Consider the following 24,238-nt stretch of genomic DNA (forward strand, 5'->3'; position numbering starts at 1 on the left):
ATGTGGCAGGGCTTGGAAAACCACATGGACTACAAGGGGAAACCCAGCCATGAGCTGTCAAGGCGGATGCGTGTGATAAAGCCCTCGGTTACCAATGTGAGCAAGACCCTGCAACAGGCCAACATTCACAAAGCTATGGAGCCAGACGGATTATGTGACGCATACCTGCCAAGTGCACGACCAACCAAGTGCGTCTTCACTGACATTTCCACTGACTCTCCTGACCGAGTCTGTAATACCTACATAAATTCAAGCAGACCACCATAGTCCCTATGCCACAGGGAGGTAACCTGCCTAAATGATTACCGCCCATAGCACTCAATACCGATTACCTGTTCCCCGACTTGACTCCGATACGGGCACCCCTTAGAGCCTCTTTGTTGTTATTTTTTGTGTAACTTTTTATTTTATTTTTAACCTTAGGGTTTCATTTTAGCAACTATTTTCTTAACTCTATTTCTTGAACTGCATTGTTGGTTAAAAGGATCCATCCCTGCTAGAAAAAATTATATATTTTAAATTTGCCCAAAATGATATGTACCCAAATCTAACTTGCCTGTAGCTATAGGACCTGAGCATAGGAGTGTAGTGTATATTCTTGATACTATTTGAAAGGAAAACACTTTGAAGTTTGGGGGAAATGCGAAATAAATGTAGGAGAAATATAACACATTAGATCTTTTAAAAGATACAGCAAAGAAAAAATATGAATTTTATGGCCCTATCATATTTGAAATGCAAGAGAAAAGGCCTTAATGTATTATTCAGCCTAGTTACAATCTTACCTTTAGCCACTAGATGGCAGCAGTGTATATGCACAGTTTTAGACTGATCCAATGGTCTGTTGCTTGAGTGTTCAAGATAAGAGCCAAGACTGCCCTAATGTGCCTAATTGGTTTATTAATGCATTTTCAAGTTCGTAAATCAGCACTCTCCTGCACAATAGCACAAATTCTTTCACTGTAATAGCTACTGTATTTTAGACAGCAGCCAGATTAACAAGAATTTAATCTTTCTTAATATCAGATATGTCTATGTCCTGAAATGTTCTTGTTACTACAACCTCATGCTAATTGTGATATTTATGTAAGCTCAACCTACCAGGCCGATTATCCTTTATAATATTAACTTAGGCTAGGCACCTTTTTTTTTTCAATTTCAATAAAATGACATACCCAAAGTAAATCTATTTGTAGTTTCAGGCCCTTAGTTAGACATGCATATAATTGGTATTGTTGGAAGAAAACACTTTGAAGTTTGTAGAAATGTTAAATACTGGAGAATATAATTCAATAGATATGGTAGGGAAAATCCAAAGAAACCAACCTGGAATTGTTTTTTCTTTAGAGAAATTCATCCTCTTAGAAATGCAAGAGAAAGGCATTATTTTAAATTAGCAATTTTCGCTTCCTGGCAGGGTGTCAGTAGTCTATGTTCGTTCGGGCTTGGGTTTTCACAAACTAATAAGAAGCAGAAGGAGAAGATACTTGAAACTGTGTTTGTGCTTAATTATGAAGAAATTACGCGACTCAAGTTAAAATCAAGGTTTCCTAATTGAACATACTTCTTTCCGAAATTAATATTATAGTTGAATACATTTTAGGTTATCTGCGTAGTAAATATAAATGTATTTTGATTGTTGAAACAAAGTTTAGGTATATTTTTGGATTCTTTCTCTGCAAATTGAACGAGTGGATTAATCAAATCGATGTGTTGCCAATTAAAATAGATTTTGGGATATAAAGAAGGATTGTATCTAACAAAACACTACATGTAATAGAAGGACCTTTTGGATGACAAATCAAAGGAAGATTTTCAAAAGCAAAACAGAATATTTAACCTTTATATGGGAATGCAAGGAAATCCTGCTGCGGGAAAATATTTGATGTTGCATGGCATATTTTTCGCCATAATGGTGCTACTGTAAATCGGACAGTGCAGTTAGATTAGCAGAATTTAAGTTTTCAGCCTATATAAGACACTTATATGTACCTAAATGTTTAAAATCATATAATATTTATTGAATTTATTTTGATTGTGCGCCTCCAGTTTCACAGGAAAATTGTTGACTTGCATAAAGCTGGAAAGTGTTACAAAAGTAACTCTAAAAGCTCAGATGTTCATATCAGTCAACAGCAGACAATGTTTCAGATAAATAGCAAAGTTCAGCACTTGTGGCTACTTCTAGAGTAACATCTTGCAAAGATGACTGCAAGAGCACAGCCCAGAAATGCCTGAATATAAAAGAATTTTTGAGTGTTTGCTAAAGTCTTACAGAAATCCCAACATAAACATCTGTATTGATGAGTTCTTATATACGAAAATGACTAAACAAGAATGTTGTTTGCGAGGGACACCGCGAATAGCCAGTCCAAAAAAACATTGCTGCAACTTTGAAGTTTGCAAAAGTGTACCTGATGTTCAATTAAGCTTCCCAAGGATGAACCAGACGGAGGTCTACAATTTTTCTTCTGGAGGTCTTGACTGATTTTTTTGATTTTCTCATGATGTCACAAAGAGGCACTGAGTTTGAAGGTAGGCCTTGAAATATATCCACAGGTACACCTCCAACAAATGATGTCAATTAGCCTATCAGAAGCTTCAAAAGCCAAGGACATCATTTTCTGTAATTTCCAAGCACAAATAATTGGCACAGTCAACTTCTGACCCACTGGATTTTGTGATACAGTTAATCATAAGTGAATTAATCTGTCCAAAAATAATTGTTGGAAAAATGACTTTGTGTCATTCACAAAGTTAGTGATGTCCCAACCGACTTAAGCTAAAACAATAGTTTGATAACAAGAAATTTGTGGAGTGGTTGAAAATGAGTTTTAATGACTCCAGCCAAAGCCCATGTAAACTTCCGACTTCAACTGTATATACATATATATATATATGGAAATAGGATACCTTGAGTTTACTAAAGCCCAAAGGGTTCGAATACTTATGCATATATGCATCTGTTTTATACAGAGATACCCTATAACATAAGTATTCAGACCCTTGAGACTCTAAATTGAGCCTCAGAGCATCCTGTTTCCCATTGAACATCCTGAAATGTTTCTACAACTTGGAGTCCACCTGTGGTAAATTCAATTGATCGAAAGACACACGCCTGTCTATATAAAGTCCTCTACAGCCGACTCTGCATGTCAGACAAAACCCAAGCTATGAACTCAATGGAATTGTCTCAGAGCTCTGGGGACAGGATTGTGTCAGGCACAGATCTGTGGAAGGGTACCAAAAATATCTGCACTATTGAAGTTCCCAAGAACACAGTGGCCTCCATCATTCTTAAATGGAAGAAGTTTGGAACCACCAAGACTCTTCCCAGAGCTGGCCAACCATCCAAAATTAGCAAATCGGGGAGAATGTCCTTGGTCAGGGAGGTGACCAAGAACCCGATGGCCACTCTGACAGACCTCCAGAGTTCCTCTGTGGAGATGGGAGAACCTTCCAGAAGGACAACCATTCCCTGCAGAACTCCACCAATCAGGCCTTTATGGGTGAGGGGGCCGTGACAGAAGCCACTCCTCAGCAATAGGCACATGACAGTCCACTTGGAGTTTGCCAAAAGGCACCTAAAGGATTCTAAGACCATGCAAAGTACAGAGAGATCCGTGATGAAACCTGCTCCAGCACGTAGGACCATAGACTGGGGCGAAGGTTCACTCAAGCAGGACAATGACCCTAAGCACACAGCAATAAACACAGGAGTGGCTTGGACAAGTCTCTGAATTAATCCTTGAGTGGCTCAGCCAGAGCCCAGAGTTGAACCTGACCGAACATCTCTGGAGAGATCTGAAAATAGCTGTGCGGCGACGTCTCATCCAATCTGACAGAGCTTAACCTCTCTAGGGGGTGTGGGAGGTAGCGCCCCACCCAACCAACATCCGGTGAAATTGCAGAGCGCCAAATTCAAATTAAATTACTATAAATATTTAACTTTAATGAAATCACAAGTGTAATACATCAAAATAAAGCTGAACTTGTTGTGCTAATCCAGCTGCCGTGTCAGATTTCAAAAAGGCTTTACGGCGATAGCAAACCATGCGATTATCTGAGGACAGAGCTGAGCACACAAAACATTACATACAGCTTCCAGCCAAGTAGATTAATTGCAACAAAAGTCAGAAATAGCACTAAAAATGAATCACTTACCTTTGATCTTCGTATGGTTGCACCTTACAAGACTCCTAGTTACACAACAAATGTTTGTTTTGTTCGGAGAAAGTCCTTTTATATCCAAAAACTCCACTCTGTTGGCTGCGTTTTTGTTCAGTAATCCAATGGCTCAAATGCGCTCATACAACAGGCAGACGAAAAATTCCAAATAGTATCTGTAAAGTTCATAGAAACATGTCAAACGATGTTTATAATCACTTCTCAGGTTGTTTTTAGCCCAAATAATCGATAATATTTCAACCGACAACAAAGGCCGCGTGAATATAAAAGAAAAACAGCTAAAAGGTGCGCCTCTCAGTCGGTGCGCAGAAAACATCTCTGGGGACATCCCACTATCCACTCACTCAAAGTTGTCATTCTCCCTCATTTTTCAGAATAAAAGCCCGAAACAATGTCTAAAGACTGTTCACAAATAGTGGGAGTAGAGAACGGAATCTGGGTCCTATCTTTAAATGGTGAATAGGCTTTCATTGGAAAAACAGCCATTTCAAAAATAATGGCACTTCCTGGATGGATTATCCTGCCATTTCAGTTTTATTTAATTCAGTTTTTACTTTCATTTAATACATTTTAGAATAAGGCTGTAACATAACAAAATGTGGAAAAATTGAAAGGCTCCGAATGCTTTCAGAATGCACTCTATATCCACCTTGGTTATCCTGTACACCAATTACTTTAGGTCTTAAAACCTAACTGTTCACCAATGTAGGGTTATAGACTGGTCGTCCCTAACTGGATTAAATTGGTTAAGATTCTTATTAGAGTTTTAATGTTGTTTCACCCTTCTACTTTTGTCACAGGGCAAATAATGTCCCCCCGGCCAAATAGTGAACCCCTACGTCATTCAATGGGGATTCAATGAGTTCTAGCTTTTGTTGCTAGGACTGCTGCTAGAACCTGCGAAATTCTGACCGGATTACCTAATGAACCAAAGCGTCGTTTGCTATGCTGGTTGCTTGATTTTTATCTTACCTTTCGCGACTGCGAAGGAGGATGAGGCAGTTTTAGTTCACCGACATAAACACTCAGCTCAATCTGCGCAAAATGATTAACTCAGAATTAGTTCCCCCAAGGATGGTGGTTTTGATGGTTACAACCCCATGACCACCTGCTGCTTCAGAGGACCGAAAAGACTGGAAGAGAAACAATCTTTTCTTTACCATACAGTGGCAAGAAAAAGCATGTGAACCCTTTGAAAATACCTGGATAACTGCATAAATTGGATCATAAAGTTTAATCTGATCTTAATCTTGGTCACAACAATAGACAAAACAGTCTGCTTAAATGAATAACACACCAGCAATTATACGCGTTTATGTCTTTATTGAAAACAACGTGAAACATTCACAGCGCAGGGTGGGAAAAAGTATGTGAAACATTGGATTTAATAACTTGGTTGACCCTCCTTTGGCAGCAATAACTCAACCAAACGCCTTTCTAGTAGTTTCGGATCAGACCTGCAGCCAACGGACAGGGAGGAATTTTGGACCATTCTCTTTACAAACTGTATCAGTTCAGCAACATTCTTGGGATGTTTGGTGTGGAACTGCTCTCTTGAGGTCATGCCACAGCATCTCAATCGGGTTTCCAGGACTCTGACTGGGCCACTCCAGATGCGGCAGCATTTTCTTATGCTGGAAAGCCATTCTGTTGTTGATTTACTTCTGTGTTTAATTCGTTGTTCTGTTGCATTCACCCAACTTCTGTTTAGCTTCACCTATTTGCGGACAGATAGCCCAACATTCTCCTGCTAAAATGTCTTGATGAATCTTGGGAATTAATTTTTCTGTTGATGATATGTCCAGGCCCCGAGGCAGCAAAGCAGCCCTTAAACCATGATGCTCCCCCTCCAACATACTCTTTACAGTTGGGATGAGGTATTGATGTTGGTGTGTTGTAACTTTTTTTTTCTCCACACATAGTGTTGTGTGTTCCTTCCAAACAACTCAACGGGAAGTTTCATCTGTCCACCAAATATTTTGCCAGTAGCGCTGTGGAACATCCAGGTCACTTTTGCAAACTTCAGACGCAACAATGTTTTTTTTTGGACAGCAGTGGCTTCTTCCATGGTGTCCCCCCCATGAAGACCATTCTTGTTTAGTGTTTTATGTAATCATAGACTCGCTCAACAGAGATGCTAGCATGTTTCAGAGATTTCTGTAAGTCTTTAGCTAACACTAGGATTCTTCTTCAACCTCATTGGAGCATTCTGCGCTGTGCTCTTGCAGTCATCTTTGCAGGACGGCCACTCCTAGGGAGAGTAGCAACAGTGCTGAACTTTCGCCATTTATAGACAATTTGTCTTACCGTGGACTGGATGAACATCAAGGTTTTTGTAAACCTTTCCAGCTTTATGCAAGTCAACAATTTTAATCTTTAGGTCTTCTGAGATCACTTTGTTCGGGAGAGGCATGGTTCACACCAGGCAATGCTTCTTGTAGAATAGCAAACCCAAATTTTATGACTGTTTTTTAATGGGGCAAGGCAGCTCTAACCAACATTTTCAATCTCAGGCTCATTGATTGGACTCCAGGTTAGCTGGACTCCTGACTCCAATTAGTTTTTGGAGAAGCCATTAGCCTAGGGGTTCAGCATACTTTTCCAACCAACACTGTGAATCTTTAGATGATGTATTCAATATAAGACAAGAAAAATGCAATAATTTGTGTGTTATTAGTATATGCACACTATGCTTTGTCTATTTTTGTGACTTAGATGAAGATCAAATTTGATGACCAATTTATGCATAAATCTAGGTAATTCCAAAAAGTTCACATACCTTTTCTTGCCACTGTACAGGTAAGAATAAAGTAATCTTCTCTCCAGCACTTTAAATGTTAGGGGTGGACCTCATCGGACCCTTTCACAAAAATCCATGAATGGCAACAGCTGGTGTCTGACATCGACCGATCACTTTTACCAAGTGTGTGTGGAGGCAATACTCATTAAGGCCAGTAAAGGAAGAGTATCGTACTTAACTCTAAATTTTTATGTAACCAATAAAAAGGGTGCTTGAACCAATATTAGATTTTCATTTTGCATGATACCCACCAAGGACAAGACTGGCGAGGCCACCTTGGTGGATATCTTCAACAACCACCGGTTTCTCCTGAGTCACTTGAGTGAACAAAGGGGAACGCTGGAACAAGGTATGGATGTTACAGGTTAAGCAGTCTGTCACCAATGGTTTGTTTTATTTATTTTTTCCAATCAGACATATTTCAATATTGTGTAAGAATTTGTGTAGGATTTTCTACTTAGTGTGCCTCTAACATGCACCAAGCTAACAAACGTTGCTATTACCATGAATTGCAGCTATTACACATGTTTTCCACTAACCAACTAGTTATGACTCAATGCAGCTTACACAAGCAAACTGATGTTTCCACTTGCAGCACATATGCACAGGAACTGGCCCAAAAAACAACTGCGGGGGCCCCATCTCGTGATAACAGCAACAAGTGTCTGGTATGCTCGACCCCGTGAAAACAGGAACACACACAAAACACATATGCCATAGCTCATCCAAGGCACTCGCACCCAGATTTAGAGAGCTTTGATAGAAACCTAACATCATCAGAACATTGTGCAAGATCCAGGAAGACGACGAACAGATGTGAGCCAATTGACGGTGACAACGCCTGGGACCTGAGCAACCAGGGAGGATCGGGACTAAAGACTCAACCTTACTTACAGTGATAGAACATGTAAACAAACTGTTTTAGGGGGTCTCTTCCGCTGGCTCCCTCAGAGCTACTGGAACGAGTCCGTGCACGCTGTACCAAATATCTTCACTCTGGAATAAAACTATCGCTTGTCATATAATTTAGCGCCTTGTCCGAATCAGTCCTTGACCGACTCTCCCTTCTACTCATTCCATCACCAACAATATCTTACATTGTCAATAGATATCGGTTTCTATCCTCCTCCAGGTTTGGTGAATGGACCAACCAGACCCTCAAGACTGCCATGGGCAAGTCCCTTGAACGGTACCAGGAGGGTTGGGAGAACAAACCCAAATTGGCTTAGCAACACAATAGCAGCATCCAGGCCTCCACCGAGTAACGGACGGAGCTGCAGATGTTGACCGAGGTAACAATGCCATTGTATATACACATTATTGGGCATATACTGTCTTTCAAATTTGTGATTGATTTAAAGCATTGTTTGTCTATTGCTATTTTTGTATAACGTACTTTCAGATCACTGAAAACCCCACCCCGGATGTGGTTGAATCAGATCAGAACGCCTTCGAGGACCCCCCTTCATTGAAATATTAATTGCATTTATTCCTGTTAGTCAGTCAAGGTGAGACTGAACATGGACAAGGCAGAGGAGAAACAGGAGAGCTACCAGAGCAGAATCAAGAAGGGGACCAAGTGCTACGTAACATCCGGGCAAAATTACTTGGTTTGTCTTCCTAGGGTACCTAGCTAGAAAAATGCAGTTATGTTGAGCTTATCAAAATGTACCTCTTAATTGTACCTCTCCAAATGACTTAGGACCATTGACTGTCCGAGCCCCCCAGGTAGGTATCCCATCCACCAGAACCAGTGAGTTCGGATTGGCCCGACCCTCTGTGCTCTGAGCCGGAGGGGGACCAGCTTGAGGTAGGCCATACCTTCCAAAAGTGTTGAAAAGCACATTTAAATCACTGCCCTAATCCATTAAATTTTACTCACAGTAAAGTGTAACCTGTGTGTTTGCTTGTTTACGTCTCTGTCTCCCCACCCTGTTCCTTTTAACTCTGCTCCTGTTCTCCAGGAGCTAGGGGTTCTGATCCAACACCCAGACGTGGATCCAACCTGATATCTTCCATTACCAACCACCCTCTAACTTTTCATGACATCATCTAACAGCTACTGTTTTTTTGCTCTAACATACTGAGGCACATAATATGTGAGACACACAGATTAACTAAAAACACCAGCACTGCAAACACTTCACAAAAGAGAGCAGCAGTGCCTAGACTTTGCAGTCTCCCCTCCTCAAGTCCCCCTTCAGAGACTGGCTGCCTGTTAACAACAAGTGACAGGCAGAACCTCCAACCCACAAGCAACCAGGTCATATTGACTAGGCTCATTCATGACAATCTACTGAACGATTCCTGGCCACCATATGAAACTTCTGACGAGTGCCTTCATTACTTCATGACTTGAGGTGCGCCACATAGACCCCTTCCAAGACCCCCGAATTTTCGGCATCTCTGGGTGAATGAAACTCCCCTCCCATACGGATACTGGTTGAATCAGCTTCACTCCCCAGGACCAGATTCAGCTGCTCCTGGTCGACCGCGCATAGTTTCTTTCTGCAGCGGAGAGTGAGCGGGATGCAAAGGCTATTGGACTTCTGTCTCTCATGACGCGACACGACCACGGTGATGCCATAGCGGGTGAGGCTTCACATGCTATTTTCTACAGGTTTGTGTGGATTGAAGTAGGTCAAAACCGTCTGACGCCACCATCTTTTTGCTTCTCGGAATGCTTCTTGCTCACACTAACTTGTCCACATCCACTTCCTGCTCGTATGCGGCTCATGGCTACGCAGGTGAAGGACTGTGGCTCTCGGGTTTGGACAGGAACCCGTTGTAGAAGCTGAAAAATCCTAGGAACTGCGGATACATCTTTCAGCCAATGGACCTTGCGACGGCCTGTCCCTTCCCTTGACACTTATGCAGTCCACTCGCATGAATTGTGTGTCCACAGTATGTGATAGTTGTCTTGACAAAACCCAGACTTGTCACTTCTTGCACAAAGTCCATATCTTCCAGTCTCTTCAAGAACCATGTGAGGCTCTCCGGATGAATGCCATCATGGTGTCCTCAGTAACTATAATGTCATCCAGACAACATCGCGTGCCGGGACAGCCTTGTAACACCTCCGGTCCATAGCTCTTAGCCACAGTGCCGATGCAGACGCTTAACGCCAAAGAATAGCCTGTTGTAGCAAATACAACCCCTTGAGTGTGTCACAATATCAAAACACCTACACCAGAAACCAGCCTTCCTCTATTTCCATCTGTAGATATTCTTCGGATGCTGTCCCCTTGAGAGTGCTGCAAAGATATCCTCTAATCTCAGTAGTGGATATTACCCTGATTGAAGCATTAGGGCTGACAGTGACTTTGAAATCACAGCACAAACAGTCTCACGGCTCCATTCTTCTTTGCCACAGGCACAACTGGAGTAGCCCACGGGCTCCAGTCCACTTTGGACAGAATCCCTTTGGCATCCAACCCATCCAGCCCAGTTCCCACTTTCTGGCGGATAGAGTATGGAACTGGGTGTGACCCTGGTCCCTGGTTCGAATCCAGGCTGTTTAACATCCGGCCGTGATTGGGAGCCCCTTAGGGCGATGCACAATTAGCCCAGCGTCATCCGGTTTGGCCGCGGGAAGGCCGCTTTGTAAATAAGAATTTGTTCTTAACTGACTTGCCTAGCAAAATAAATGTTAAACAAAAAAATAAAATTTCTAGAATTCACGTCACCACAGAGAACTGGTCCAACTGACTTGATCACTGCACAGATCCTACTTGCACTGTTGGTCATTGTACCAAATGCAGAGGTGTGAAGTGCATTTGACAAAAATACTTGAAAGTACTAATACTTAAGTCGTTTTTTTTAGGGTATCTGTACTTTACTTTCTATTTATATTTTTGAAAACTTGTACTTACTTCACTAGCACGCTTAAAGAATCTTCAATTATTTCCTTTTTAATTCATTCCTGACACCAAATTGGTTTACATTTTTAATGCTTACAGGACAAGAAAGTGGTACACACGCCTATCAGGAGAACTCAAATCAAAAATTATTTATATAGCCCTTCTTACATCAGCTGATATCTCAAAGTGCTGTACAGAAACCCAGCCTAAAACCCCAAACAGCAAGCAATGCAGGTGTAGAAGCACGGTGGCTACAGGGAAAAACTCCCCAGAAAGGCCAAACCCCAGGGAAGAAACCCAGAGAGGAACCAGGCTATGAGGGGTGGCTAGTCCTATTCTGCAGCTGTGCCGGGTGGAGATTATAACAGAACATGGCCAAGATGTTCAAATGTTCATAAATGACCAGCATGGTCAAAATAATAATAATCACCGTAAGGTTGCTCGAGGGTGCAACAAGTCAGCACCTCAAGAGTAAATGTCAGCTGGCTTCTCATGGCCGATCATTGAGAGTATTTCTACCGTCTGCTGTTCTAAGAGATTGAAAACAGCAGGTCTGGGACAGGTAGCACGTCCGTGGGTGAACAGGTCAGGGTTCATAGCCGCAGGCAGAATAGTTGGAACTGAAGCAGCAGCACGGCCAGGGTGGACTGGGGCCAGAAAGGAATCATCAGGCCAGGTAGTCTTGGAGGCATGGTCCTAGGGCTCAGGTCCCCGAGAGAGAGAGAGAGAGAAAGAAAGAAAAGAAAGAAAGAAAGAAAAAGAAAGAAAAAAGAGAAAGAGAGAAATCAAAGAGAGCATAACTTAAATTCACACAGGACACCGGATAAGACAGGAGAAATACTCAGATATAACAGACTGACCACCCCCGACACATAAACTACTGCACGCATAAATACTGAAGGCTGAGACAGGAGGGGTCAGGAGACACTGTGGCCCCATCCGACGATACCCCCGGACAGGGCCAAACAGGAAGGATATAACCCCACCCACTCTGCCAAAGCACAGCCCCCCCCCACCACTAGAGGGATATCTTCAACCACCAACTTACCATCCTGAGACAAGGCCGAGTATAGCCCACAAAGATCTCCGCCACGGCACAACCGAAGGGGGCCAACCCAGACAGGGAAGACCACGCCAGTGACTCAAAACCACTCAAGTGACAAACCCCCTCCTAGGGACGGTATGGAAGAACACCAAAAGCCAGTGACTCAGCCCCTGTAATAGGGTTAGAGTGTAGAGAATCCCAGTGGAGAGAGGGGAACCGGCCAGGCAGAGACAGCAAGGGCGGTTTTGTTGCTCCAGAGCCTTTCCGCTTCACCTCACACTCCCGGGCCAGACCACACTCAATCATAGGACCCACTGGGAAGAGATGAGTCTTTCAGTAAAGACTTAAAGGTTGAGACCGAGTCTGCGTCTTCTCACATGGGTAGGCAGACCATTCCATAAAAATGGAGCTCTATAGGAGAAAGCCCTGCCTCCAGCTGTTTGCGTTAGAAATTTAGGGACAATTAGGGGAGGCCAAGTGCGTCTTGTGACCGTAGCGCACGTGTAGGTATGTACGGCAGGACCAAATCAAAAAAAGGCACATAGGTAGGAGCAAGCCCATGTAATGCTTCGTAGGTTAGCAGTAAAACCTGAAATCAGCCCTTGCCTTAACAGGAAGCCAGTGTAGGGAGGCTAGCACTGGAGTAATATGATCAAATGTTTTGGGTTCTAGTCAGGATTCTAGCAGCCGTCTTTAAAGCACTAACTGAAGTTTATTAAGTGCTTTATCCGGTGTAGCCGGGAAAGTAGAGCATTGCAGTAGAGTCCAACTAGAAGTAACAAAGGTATGGGATTGTTTTTCTTACAGCTTCACTTTTGGATAGAAAGTTTCTTGATTTTTTGTAATGTTAATGTAGATGGAAAAAAGCTGTCATTGAAATAGTCTTGATATGTTCTTCAAAAGAGAGATCAGGGTCCAGAGTAACGCCGAGGTCCTTCACAGTTGTATTTGGAGACGACTGTACAACCACCAAGATTAACTGTCAGATTCAACAGAAGATTTCTTTGTTTCTTGGGACCTAGGCAGCTCTGTTTTGTCCGAAGTTTAGAAAGTAGAACGCCTTGCAGCCATCCACTTCTTACGTCTGAAAACACAGGCTTCAAAGCAGAGGGCAATTTTTTGGGGCTTCACCATGTTTCATTGAAATGTACAGCTGTGTCATCCGGATAGCAGTGAAATTTAACATTATGTTTTCAAATGACATCCCCAAGAGGTAAAATATGTAGTGAAAACAATAGTGGTCCTAAAACGGAACCTTGAGAAACACCGAAAAGTACAGTTGATTTGTCAGAGGACAAACCATCCACAGAGACAAACTGATATCTTTCCGTTACAGATAAGACCCGGAACCAGGCCAGAATCCTGTCCGTTAGACCAATTTGCCTTTCAATCTCTCCAAAAGAATGTGGGTGATCGATGGTATCAAAAGCAGCACTAAGATCTAGGGAGAGCGCGAGGACAGATGCAGGCCTCGGTCTGACATCTGTGCTTGCACATTTACCACCTTCACAATTGCAGTCTCAGTGCTAAGTGATGGGGTCTCCAAACCAGACTGAAGCAAGTTTCCAGTATACATTGTTTGTCTTCAGGAAGGCAGTGATTTGCCGCCCTTTTCAGTGAACAGCTTTTTCCAAAAAATTTGTGAGAGGAATGGAAGATTCTATATAGGCCGATAGTTTTTTATATTTTCTGGGTCAAGATTTGGCTTTTTCAAGAGAGGCTTTATTACTGCCACTTTTAGTGAATTTGGCACACATCCAGTGGATAGAGAGCAAGGTTTATTATGTTCAACATAGGAGGGCCAAGCACAGGGAAGCAGCTCTTTCAGTAGTTTAGTTGGAATAGGCCCAGCATGCAGCCTGGAAGGTTTAGAGGCCATGATTATTTTCATCATTGTGTCAAAAGATATAGTACTAAAACACTTTAGTGTCTCCTGTGGTCCTGGCAGAGTTGTGCAGACTCAGGACAATGGAGCTTTGGAGGAATACGAGACTTAAGGAGTCCGTACTTTGCTCCCCGAATGATCAAGTGATCTTTCCCAAAAAGAAGTTTATAATTTATTACTGTAAGTGAGAGCCATCCTCTCATGGGGAATAGCTGCTTTTAGCTAGTTTTAAGCGACAGTATCAAAAAAGAAATTTCGGATTGTTCTATTTTCCACAATTAAGTTTGAAAAATAGGATGTTCGAAAGCAGCAGTGAGGGCTCTTCTCGAGCACTGCACGGTACTGTCTTTCCAAGCTAGCCGGAAGACTTCCAGTTTGGTGTGTGGTGCCATTTCCGTTCTAAGTTTCTGGAAGCTTGCTTCAGAGCTCATGTATTTTCTGCAATACCAGGGAGCCAGTTTCAAGCACAAGTGTTTTTAGTTTTGGGATGCAACTCGTATCTAGGGGTATTGCAAAGTTAAATTGAGTTCCAAGTTAGTGGTTAACCGATTTTTGGTCTCTGACGTCCTTGGGTAGGCAAAGGGAGTCTGCGAAGGGCTCAATGGCAATCTATGGGTTGTCTTGAGAATTTATAGCAACGACTTTTGATGCTCCCTTTCTGGGGTCTGAGCAAACTATTTGGTTTAGCTCAAACGTGAATAAAATGGTGTTCCAATAGTCCAGGATTATGAGGAAAACATTAAGATTCACAACATTTATTCCATCGGGACAAAACTAGCTCCAGAGTATGACTGCAGCAGTGAGTAGGTTGAGAGATATGTTGGACAAAACCCACTGAGTCGTGATGATGGTTCTCGGAAAAGTCTTTTGGAGTGGGGTCTGTGGACTTTTCCATGTGAATATGAAGTCACCAAAAATTAGAATATTATCTGCTGTGACTGCAATGTCCGACAGAATTCAGGGAACTCAGTGAGGAACGGCTGTATATGCCCAGGAGGCCTGTAAACAGTAGCTATAAAAAGTGATTGAGTAGGATGTATTAGATTTCATGACTAGAAGCTCAAAAGACTAAAACGCTGCTGTTTTTTTTTAAAATATTTTTTTGTAAATTGAAATTTGCTATCGTAATGTTAACAACACTCTCCGCCTATGGGATGCAGGCGTGGGGATATGGTCACTAGTGTAACCAGTAAATGAGGCCTCATTTAACACAGTAAATTCATCAGGCTTAAGCCATGTTTCAGCTCAGCAATCACATCAAGATTAAGTGATCACGATTAGTTAATTGACTATGCAACTGCCTTTGAAGTGAGGGATCTAATATTTGCTAGCCTCCTATTTGGAGATGTGAGGTAAAATGCATCTCTGTAAATAAGGGCAGTGAAATGGAGGAGGTCTCTTATTCCAGTGAGATTGCTACGCTTAACACCGCCATGTTTAGTTTTGCCTTAACCTAGGCTTCCAGGCACACAGACACGGCATCTCAATGGGGATAGCTGAGCTGACTACACTGACTGTGCCAGTGGCAGACTCCAGCTCAGCTGGCAGGCTGGCTAATGGCCTGCTGCCTGGCTTCTGCACCCTCATTTCATTGTGGAGCCAGGGTAGCAAGAGCCTCTGTCTATGTTCCTCAGAGATAAGATGAGAGCACCCCCTCCAGCTAGGTTGAGTCCGCTACCCTCAACAGGCCAGGTTCGATATCATAAGGCAATGCACTAATTTGTAAGTCGCTCTGGATAAGAGCGCGCCTGCTAATTGACGTAATGTAAATGTGTAAATGTTTGGTGGGGTGAGTCCCAGAAAGAAGGCCAATTATCTACAAATTTTATCTTGGGAGGGGCAGAAACAGTTTTCAACCAGCCGATTGGAGTTGTGAGACCTGCTGCAGAACTCATCACTCCCTAACTGGTCATCCCTACTGCCTCTGATTTGGTGAACTCACTAAACGCACATCAACTTGTAATGATGTCTGAGTGTTGAAGCTGCGCCCCTGGCTATCCGTGAATTAAAAACCAGCGATTGAGTTGTGATCCTGCTGTAGAGCTCATCAGTCCCCCTAACTGGTCATCCCTTTGATTTTCGGCTCTGGATTTGATGGACTCACTCAAACACATACTTCGCTTGTAAATGATGTCTGAGTGTTGAAGCGCGGTCATGGCTTATCCGTGAACTAAAAAACAAGAAAAATGATGCCATCTTGGTTTGCTTAACAAAAGGAATTAGAAATTATTTCTATTTTTGCTTTACTTTTGATACTTATATATCTTCGTAATTACATTTACTTTTGATACTTAAGTATATTTAAAAACCAATACTTTAAAACTTTTTACTCAAGTAGTATTTTACTGGGTGACTTTCTACTTTTACTGAGTCATTTTCATTTACTTAAGTACAATAATTGGGTACTTTATCCACTACTGCTTTAACAGTCACAGACATCACCCAAGAGGAAGCATCCAGTTGTACAGTTGATGGCTTCAACTTTGCATTCTTGAAAATGCCTCTTTAACTCACTTTAGACATCACTTTGCCAGCATAGACTGTGCTCCAATCTAATTCTTTCATACAGTCTGTCCATTCACTCTGTGGTATAGCCAGACAGCTTGTTTCAAGTCATTTTCATTGTAGATCTCCAGGCTGAATAATCCATTGTCACTTCTTGGTCTAAATTTGTTTACCCATAAGTATGCACATCACTGCTCTTCTTACTCTTGAAATTTGTATTTTCTGTCTTTAGCACTTTAGCTAGTTCCCAGAGCGACAAACTCTCTGAATGTGCCATTTTTTGTTAAATATCAGGCACTTCTTTCAGTCTTAGAATTTGCTTGGGATGCATTATGCCAGCCTTTGCCTCAATGTTAACATCTCTCGTTGTTTTCTGTGATTTATTTACTGCTGCCATCTTGTTCACATGTATTTTAACTCCTGACCGTAGCGCTTACAGCATCTCCGCTGACTGTTTCCCATGGCTACAGAGATTTCTTGAAAGTGAGATCAATATCGGCCAGCAGTATCTTTGGGATACTCTCTCCCAGTATTCCATATACCAAAATGGTCTCTCAAATGCATCATTCAGTCCTTCTCCGGCGGCAGTGCTCCTGACAATGTTCCTTTAGCTCAACTACTTTAGGCTGTAACAGATTCTCCTTCATCCTGATTGCACTATGAAATCTGAAACCTATGAGCAATGGTTTCCATGCCCCAAATGCGCCATTGCTTTACACAGTCATCAAAACTTCGAGCTCTGTGATGGTTTTCTAGAAGTCAAACTTCTCAGCAAAGCATAAGCTTTACCTCCCATAGCACTCATTAACATTGGCACATTCAAGCTTCTTCATCTAAGCTCTGCAAAAAGAAATGTCCTCCTCACTGTCAACTGTGTTTATTTTAAGCAAACTTAACATGTGTAAATATTTCAGAAGGAACATAACAAGATTCAAATAACTGAGACATAAACTGAACAAGTCCCACAGACATGACTAATAGAAATTGAATCATTTGTCCCTTGAAAAAGTGGGCGTGGGGGTCAGTAATAGCCTGTATCTGTGGTGGGTGGCTACCCAGCTGCATTAATACTGCAGTACATCTCCTCAAGTGGACTGGGCACCAGATTTTCCAGTTCTTGTTGTGATGTTATCCACCTTCCACCAAGGCACCTGCAAGTTTCCAGCCCTCTTCACCCTCCATCCAACAGGTCCCAGACTTGTTCAATGGGATTGAGATCCGGCTCCCTTCGGGCTGGCCATGGCAGGAACACTGATATCTCCTGCCTTTCAGGAAATCAGCACAGAACGAGCAGTATGGCTGGTGGCATTGTCATGCTGGAGGGTCATGTCAGGATGAGCCTGCAGGAAGGGTACTAAGAAGGAGGAGGATGTCTTCCTGTAACGCATGCATGAGATTGCCTGCAATGACAACAAGCTTCGAAGTCCGATGATGCTGTGACACACCTCACTCCAGACCATGACGACTCCTCCATGGATCCTGCTCCAGTACAGGCCTCGTGTAACACTCATTCCTTCACGATAAACAAAAAACCGACCATCAAAACAAAACCGCGAATTAGTGAAGAGCACTTTTGCCAGCTCGTTCATTCAGCAACGGTGGGTTTATGTCCACAGGCCATGTTGTTACCGGTGACGTCTGTGAGGCTCCTACTACAAAATAGTAGGCTCATAAGCCTCAGTCCAGCCTCTCTCAGCCTAATGGCGGACAGTCTGAGCACTGATGGAGGGGATTGTGTGTTCCTGGTGTAACTCGGCAGTTGTTGTAATAATCCCATACCTGTCCTTGCAGGTGTGATGTCTCGGGCTGTACTGCTCCTGCAGGCATTGTTGGTTAAAATGGTCTGCCACTGCGAGGATAATCAGCCGTCCGTCTTCTCCCCGCAGCGCTTCGTCTTAAAGGCACTCCTGGCGGTACGGATATCAGTAAAATTTATTGTTCTGGCTAAGGATTCAACCTCTCATGCCTCCTTGCAGCATGCCAAAGGCATCGCTCTTATGCAGATGAGCAGGACTCCTGCATCTTTCTTTTGGTGTTTTTCAGAGCCAGCAGAAAGGGGCCTCTTTAGTGTCCTAAGTTTTTCATAACTGTGACCTTTAATTGCCTACCATCTGTAAGCTAAGTGTCTTAATGACCATTCCACAGGTGCATGTTCATTAATTGTTTATGATTCATTGAATGCTAAATGGGAAACAGTGTTTAAACCCTTTACAATGAAGATCTGTGGAAGTTATTTTTGATTTTTACTTAATTATCTTTGAAAGACAGGGTCCTGAAAAGGGACGTGCTTTCTTTTTCTTGTTGAGTTTACCATTGGTCAAAATACTGCTCAGATCCGCTTGCCAGCACATATTCCAAGTGCATATAGGCTCACTCTGTGAGTGTGTTGGTGACGGAAGGTGTTTCTTATGCTTCCGGAGTTAAGCAACACTTATACCGCCATTCATTTTCCACATCGTACATTTTTTTTAAATTCAAATTAATTGTGTGTGTTTGTGGGCTTATCTAGGCATGGTGTTTTTGAAAGCCGGTAATTTTCTCTTGAACAAATTGAGAATTCCCTGTCAGAAGAGACACTCTAGCCAGCAAGCTAGTCTCAAATAGCAGACACTAACAAAAGTTTTCAACGCCTGCAGAAAGCCCTCTGTACATTTTGGTTTATTCCGAACAATGTGGGTTGCTCAATCTCAATGCAGCAAAATGTTAGTTACTGAAATCCACAGGCTATGGCACCTCTTAGCAAACAAAGCTAATTTTACACAAGCTTACCACTCTTCTACCCTAGTAGCCAGGACGCCACCTGGCCTGGTGAAAGTGTCGCTGTTTCATGTCAGTCTCCACAGCCGACTTGCTGAGTACCCACGTGATTTCTCCCAAGTGTTCTCCTCATCCCTGGAGAATGGGCAAAAAGAATGGCTTGGAGGTATGGTTGACGCTTTATATGCTCCTAACCAACTGTGCCATTTTGTTATTTTTCTTGTTGCTCTTAAATTTATTTTTTAACTTATTTTGTACATTATTTTGTGCTACCTAATTTATGACTGAAAATAATAATTTATCTTTAACGAGGCAGACGCCAAGGAAAATTTAAGCTCTGCCATTTGCAAGAAGAAAGTTGAGGAAAAAAAAGTTTCCTTCTGAGAATTGTGAGGCAAGTGAATAAACTATACATTTTACTTTTTTTTACATTTTAAATATTTAGCAGACGCCTTATCCAGAGCGATCAAGGGTCCCAAAGTATATTCACCTTTAGAATATCCAGTGAAACAAACCACTTTACAATAGTGCATCTAAATCTTTAAAGGAAGGAAGGATTACTTTATCCTATCCCAGGTATTCCTTGAAGAGGTGGGGTTTCAGGTGTGAAGGTGGTGATTGACCTCGCCTGTCCCACCGCTGAGGCCTTGTTCCATCATTGGGGTGCCAGAGCAGCGAACAGTTTTGACTGGGCTGATGTGGAACTGTGCTTCCCAGAGGTAGGGAGAAGCAGGCAGGCCAGAGGTGATTGAACGATGCTCCCTTGTTTGGGTGTGGTGGCCTGACCAGAGCCTGAAGGTACGGAGGTGCTGCCCTCTCACAGCTCCCAGAGGGCAAGCACCATGGTCTTGCATGATGCGAGCTTCGACTGGAAGCCAGTGGAGAGAGTGGAGGAGCGGGTGACGGAGAGAACTTGGGAAGAACACCAGACGGGCTGCATGCCCTGGACATGAGCTGCAGGGGTTTAATGGCACAGGCAGTGGGCTCAAGCCACAGCGCACGTTGTAATCCAGACGGAGATGACAAGTGCCTGGATTAGGACCTGCGCCGCCTGGTGTGTGAGTGGCAGGATCGTACTTTGGAATGTTGTAGAGCATGAACCTACAGGATCGTGGTCACCGCTTTTGATGTTGGTGGAGAACGGCAGGGTGTTGGGTTCAGGTCACGCCAAGGCTCTAGCACTCTGGGAGGAGGACACAGTGAGCGTCAATCGTGATGGCGAGATCATGGAACGGGCAGTCCTTCCCCGGGAGGAAGAGCAGCCTGGTTTCCTGCCGAGAGTCCAGCTGAGGTGGTGATCCCCGCTATCCAATACCGATATGTCTGCCAGACATGCAGAGATGCGATTCGCCACCTGGTTGTCAGAAGGGGGAAAGGAGAAGATTAATTGTGTGCTATCTGCATAGCAATGATAAGGAGAGACCATGTGGAGGACATGACAGAGCCAAGTGACTTGGCAGAAAGCGAGAACAGGAGGGGCCACAACAGAGCCCTGTGGACACCAGGTGGTGAGAGCACATGGTGCTGAGACAGATTCTCGCCACGCCACCTGGTGGGGGCGTCACAAGGTCAGGGGACGGAATCATTGCCAAGGCGGCTGGCCGAGATGCCTTCCAGTCCAGCCCGGAGAGTGGTGGGAGAGGAGTGGATCTCATTGGCTCAAGGCACGTATCAAAAGGCAGCAGATAGGTCTTAGAAGGAGGAGAGCAGAGGGAGAGAGAGAGAGTTAGCTTTAGCAGTGCTGAGAGAGCCTCCGTGGGACACAGAGGGAGAAGAGTAGTCTCAGTTGAATGCCCAGTCTTGAAACCTGACCGATTAGACCCAAGAAGGTCATTCTGGAGAGAGATAGAAAAGAAGAGAGTCGCTGGTTGACCACTGGTGTAAGAGTTTTGGAGAGAAAGAGAGAAGGATACTGGTCTGTAGTTGCTGGGACACTCGGGAGGGACTCCAGAGTGTGCTTTTTTTTTTTCAGCGGGCAGCAACCCTCTCGCCTCTTCCTTGAAGATTGGAAGGGATCGTAGCCGCGTTCATCACATGGTGTGAGCGAGGTGGAGGTAGGGGAGAAGGTCTCCTGGAAATGTCAGGAGAAGAGAGGGAGGGGAGAGGGTCAAGTGGGCAGGTTGTTAGCGGCCGCTTCGCGCACAGACCTACGCCTAAATAGTTCCTGACCCCGAAGAGTAGGCCCCCAGAGGCGTTCGTCGGGCAAACCGCAATCACCGGGAGAGAGAGGGACAAAGCACAGGTAGGGCAGTGCAGAGCAGGATTCTGCAGGTGTCGCCTTGACTGAAGAGACGAGGATCTGATGTCACGCCCACCTTCTTTTCAAAATGGTTGACTTCAAGTCATCCGTGAGAGAGAGGGGAGGAGGGGGGAGGGTGAGGGGAGGAGGATTCAGGAGGGGAGGAGAAGGCAGCAAAGAGCTTCCTAGGGGTTAGAGGCAGATGCTTGGAGTTTAGAGGGTAGAAAGTGGGCTTTAGCAGCATGAGACAGAAGAGGAAAATGTAGAGAGGAGTGGAGTGAAAGGAGATGCCAGGTCCGCAGGGGAGGCGATAGTTTTCCTCCACTTCCGCCCCGGCGGCCGGGTGGAAGGAGCTCCTGCGTTCTGTGAGCGCAGTGAGCTCGCGAGCCACTGGAGCAGGAGGAGTGATCCGAGCCGGCCTGGAGTGATAGGGGAAGGCAAAGAAAAATCAAAGGATGCAGAGAGAGGAGTGAGAGGAGGTTGAGGAGAGGCAGAATCAGTGGAGAGGAGTTGGAGAAGGTTTGGAGCAGAGGGAAGGGATGAGGCATAGGACGGGAAGAGGAGAGAGAAGCTGGAGAGAGAGGAGCGACGGTGGGACTTGGCGCGGGGAATACCATCCATAGTGGGAGCGGCAGTGAGGAAGTGTTGGATGACCCAGTGGCAGGGAAAAGGATACAAGGTAGTTGGTTAGAGATCTTCAGGAGGGGAGGTACAATGGAGATTGAGGGGGAAGAATGAAGCATCTAGTAAAGATGAGGTCAAGCGAATTGCCCGCCTTGGTGAGTAGGGGAAGGTGAGAGAGGTGGAGGCCTATGCAGAGAGGGGAGTGGAAAGAAGGGAGCAGAGAGAATGAGTCGAAGGTAGACGGGGAGGTTAAAGTCACCCAAGAACTGTGAGAGGTGAGCCATCCCCAGGAAGGAACTTATCACATGCTGTTTTATTGATGAACTCTCCAAGTGGAACCTTGAGGCCAATGATAAGGATGTTAAGCTTCGAAAGGCCAGCACTGTGACAGCATGGAATTCAAATGAGGAGATAGACAGATAAAACAGTGGAGAAAAGAGAATGTCCACTTGGGAGATGAGGATTCCAGTGCCACCACCCCGCTGGCTCGATGCTCCAGGGGGCGAGAACACGAAGTCAGACGAGGAGAGAGCAGTAGGAGTAGCAGTGTTATCTGTGGTGGATCCAGCGTTTCCGCTGGGCTTTGGTGGAAGTCTAGGGACTGGAGGGTAGCATAGGCTGAGATGAACCCAGGCCCCTTGTTGGCTTGAGACCGGTAAATTTGAGAGGCTGCTAGAGACCGGAACTCCACGTGGTCAAGCACAATTCACCAGGTTAGAAAAGCTGCAGCACACGGTGTGGACAGCATTTGTATATTTGTGCAGAGGAGAGAACAGGAATAGGCAGGCTGATGAAGAGACAAGTTCAGAAGAGGCTACGCTTAATGCAAAATGAGATTGGAGTGACAAGTGGACCACACGCCCCTAATGTTCAGGAAGTTAAGCTTACGCCAGCAAAAATGTTAGTTGACTAAAATGATACAGCACTGCTGGCTGGGTGAAGGAAATAGCTTAAATATGGCTGCGCTTGTTGGACTTTGAACGCAGCTGGCTAGGCAACCTCTGTAGTTTCAGTACTACACTGTCATGATACAAAGCAACTTTGTAGCTAGCTAGCCAACATAACACTAATCAAGACGTTCCTGCTGTGTATTTCAGTTTCAACAATGCTGCTCGCCGGTAATAGTTGGCTAGGTTAGAAAAAATGGCGTCATGGGGACGAAATAGCTGGGGCTGGCTAACCCCGGATGGTCAGCTGAAGCCAAACAATTACCAATTAACAATTATCAACCATGACAAAGATAACCAGGTAGCTAGACGCCAGGTAACACTGCACTAGTCAAATTGCCCGTGAAGTATTAGGTAACCACAGCGCTGCTAGTCGGTAACGGATGCCAGCTATCTGCGGGTTAATGATGACTAGGTAAAGTTGAGAAGTCGACGCGTCATGGGCTTTGGCCAGCACACCCGTATAATACTCAAACTCGAAACCACAATTATCTTAGATACAGAAACAGCACACAACTATGTAGTTGGCTGAATTAATACCACACTAATCAAGTCGCAAGTAGTGCAATGCACACAGTTTCGCAGCCCTAGTCTGCAGGAAGTTGGCCAGCTAACAGTGATGACTAGCCAGCTGAAGCAGCTAGCAGCAAGTGACTCACGCGAGGAGTGACGAAGATAGCTAGCCCCGACAATTACTCAGTTATCAAACCACACACCATCTCTTTGATACAAAGACGGCTAAGTGTAGCTAGCCAAGAACTGCTCAGATCAAACAAATCAAGCCGCTGTAATGCAGCGCCAAGTGGAATATTGCCTGTGGAGTTTAAGCGTGTACGCATCGCCCGCCCAAACCGAAGTTCAGAGGACTCCACTGCCATTCGCTCTAAGGGGCCAAATTTGCCATCATTGGAACAAAAAATGGATGACTCACGCATCAAGATTGTTCCAACAACGGTTATCACAAACTGTAATATTATCTTATAGTTTCACCGAGTCGGCCGAACGACTCAAGCTTTACTTCACATCCGGCCATGATTGGGAGTCCCATAGGCGGCGACACTGGCTCCAGCGTCAGTCTCATTAGCCAGGGTAGGCTGTCAATGGGGTCAAGAATTGTTCTAAACTGACTTGCCTAGTTAAATAAAGGTAAAATAAAAACGAGCAAACATCTATAATTAAAAAATATCTTTATTTTAAATGTAATTTATAAGCTTTTCGTGGAATATGCAGCTTTATTAAATAGTACCCGCAAAACACCACAGTATCAACGCCAACAGCTAAGAGGCTTACTCCAAGATGCTGGCCTTCTAGGCAGAGCTGCTGCAAAGAAAAAGCCACATTTCAGACTGGCTACAAAAGAAAAGATTAACCCTGTGTGTCCAGTGAAA

The 24,238-nt window shown here is 44.1% G+C and overlaps 1 pseudogene; it reads left to right on the forward strand.

The window, feature by feature from the left end:
- The window catches only part of LOC123724083 (interleukin-1 receptor accessory protein-like), a 72,216-nt pseudogene continuing 47,978 nt past the window's right edge, over nucleotides 1–24,238 (forward strand).

Source organism: Salmo salar, chromosome ssa09 (genome assembly GCF_905237065.1).
Source record: "Salmo salar chromosome ssa09, Ssal_v3.1, whole genome shotgun sequence".
Lineage (NCBI taxonomy): Eukaryota > Metazoa > Chordata > Actinopteri > Salmoniformes > Salmonidae > Salmo > Salmo salar.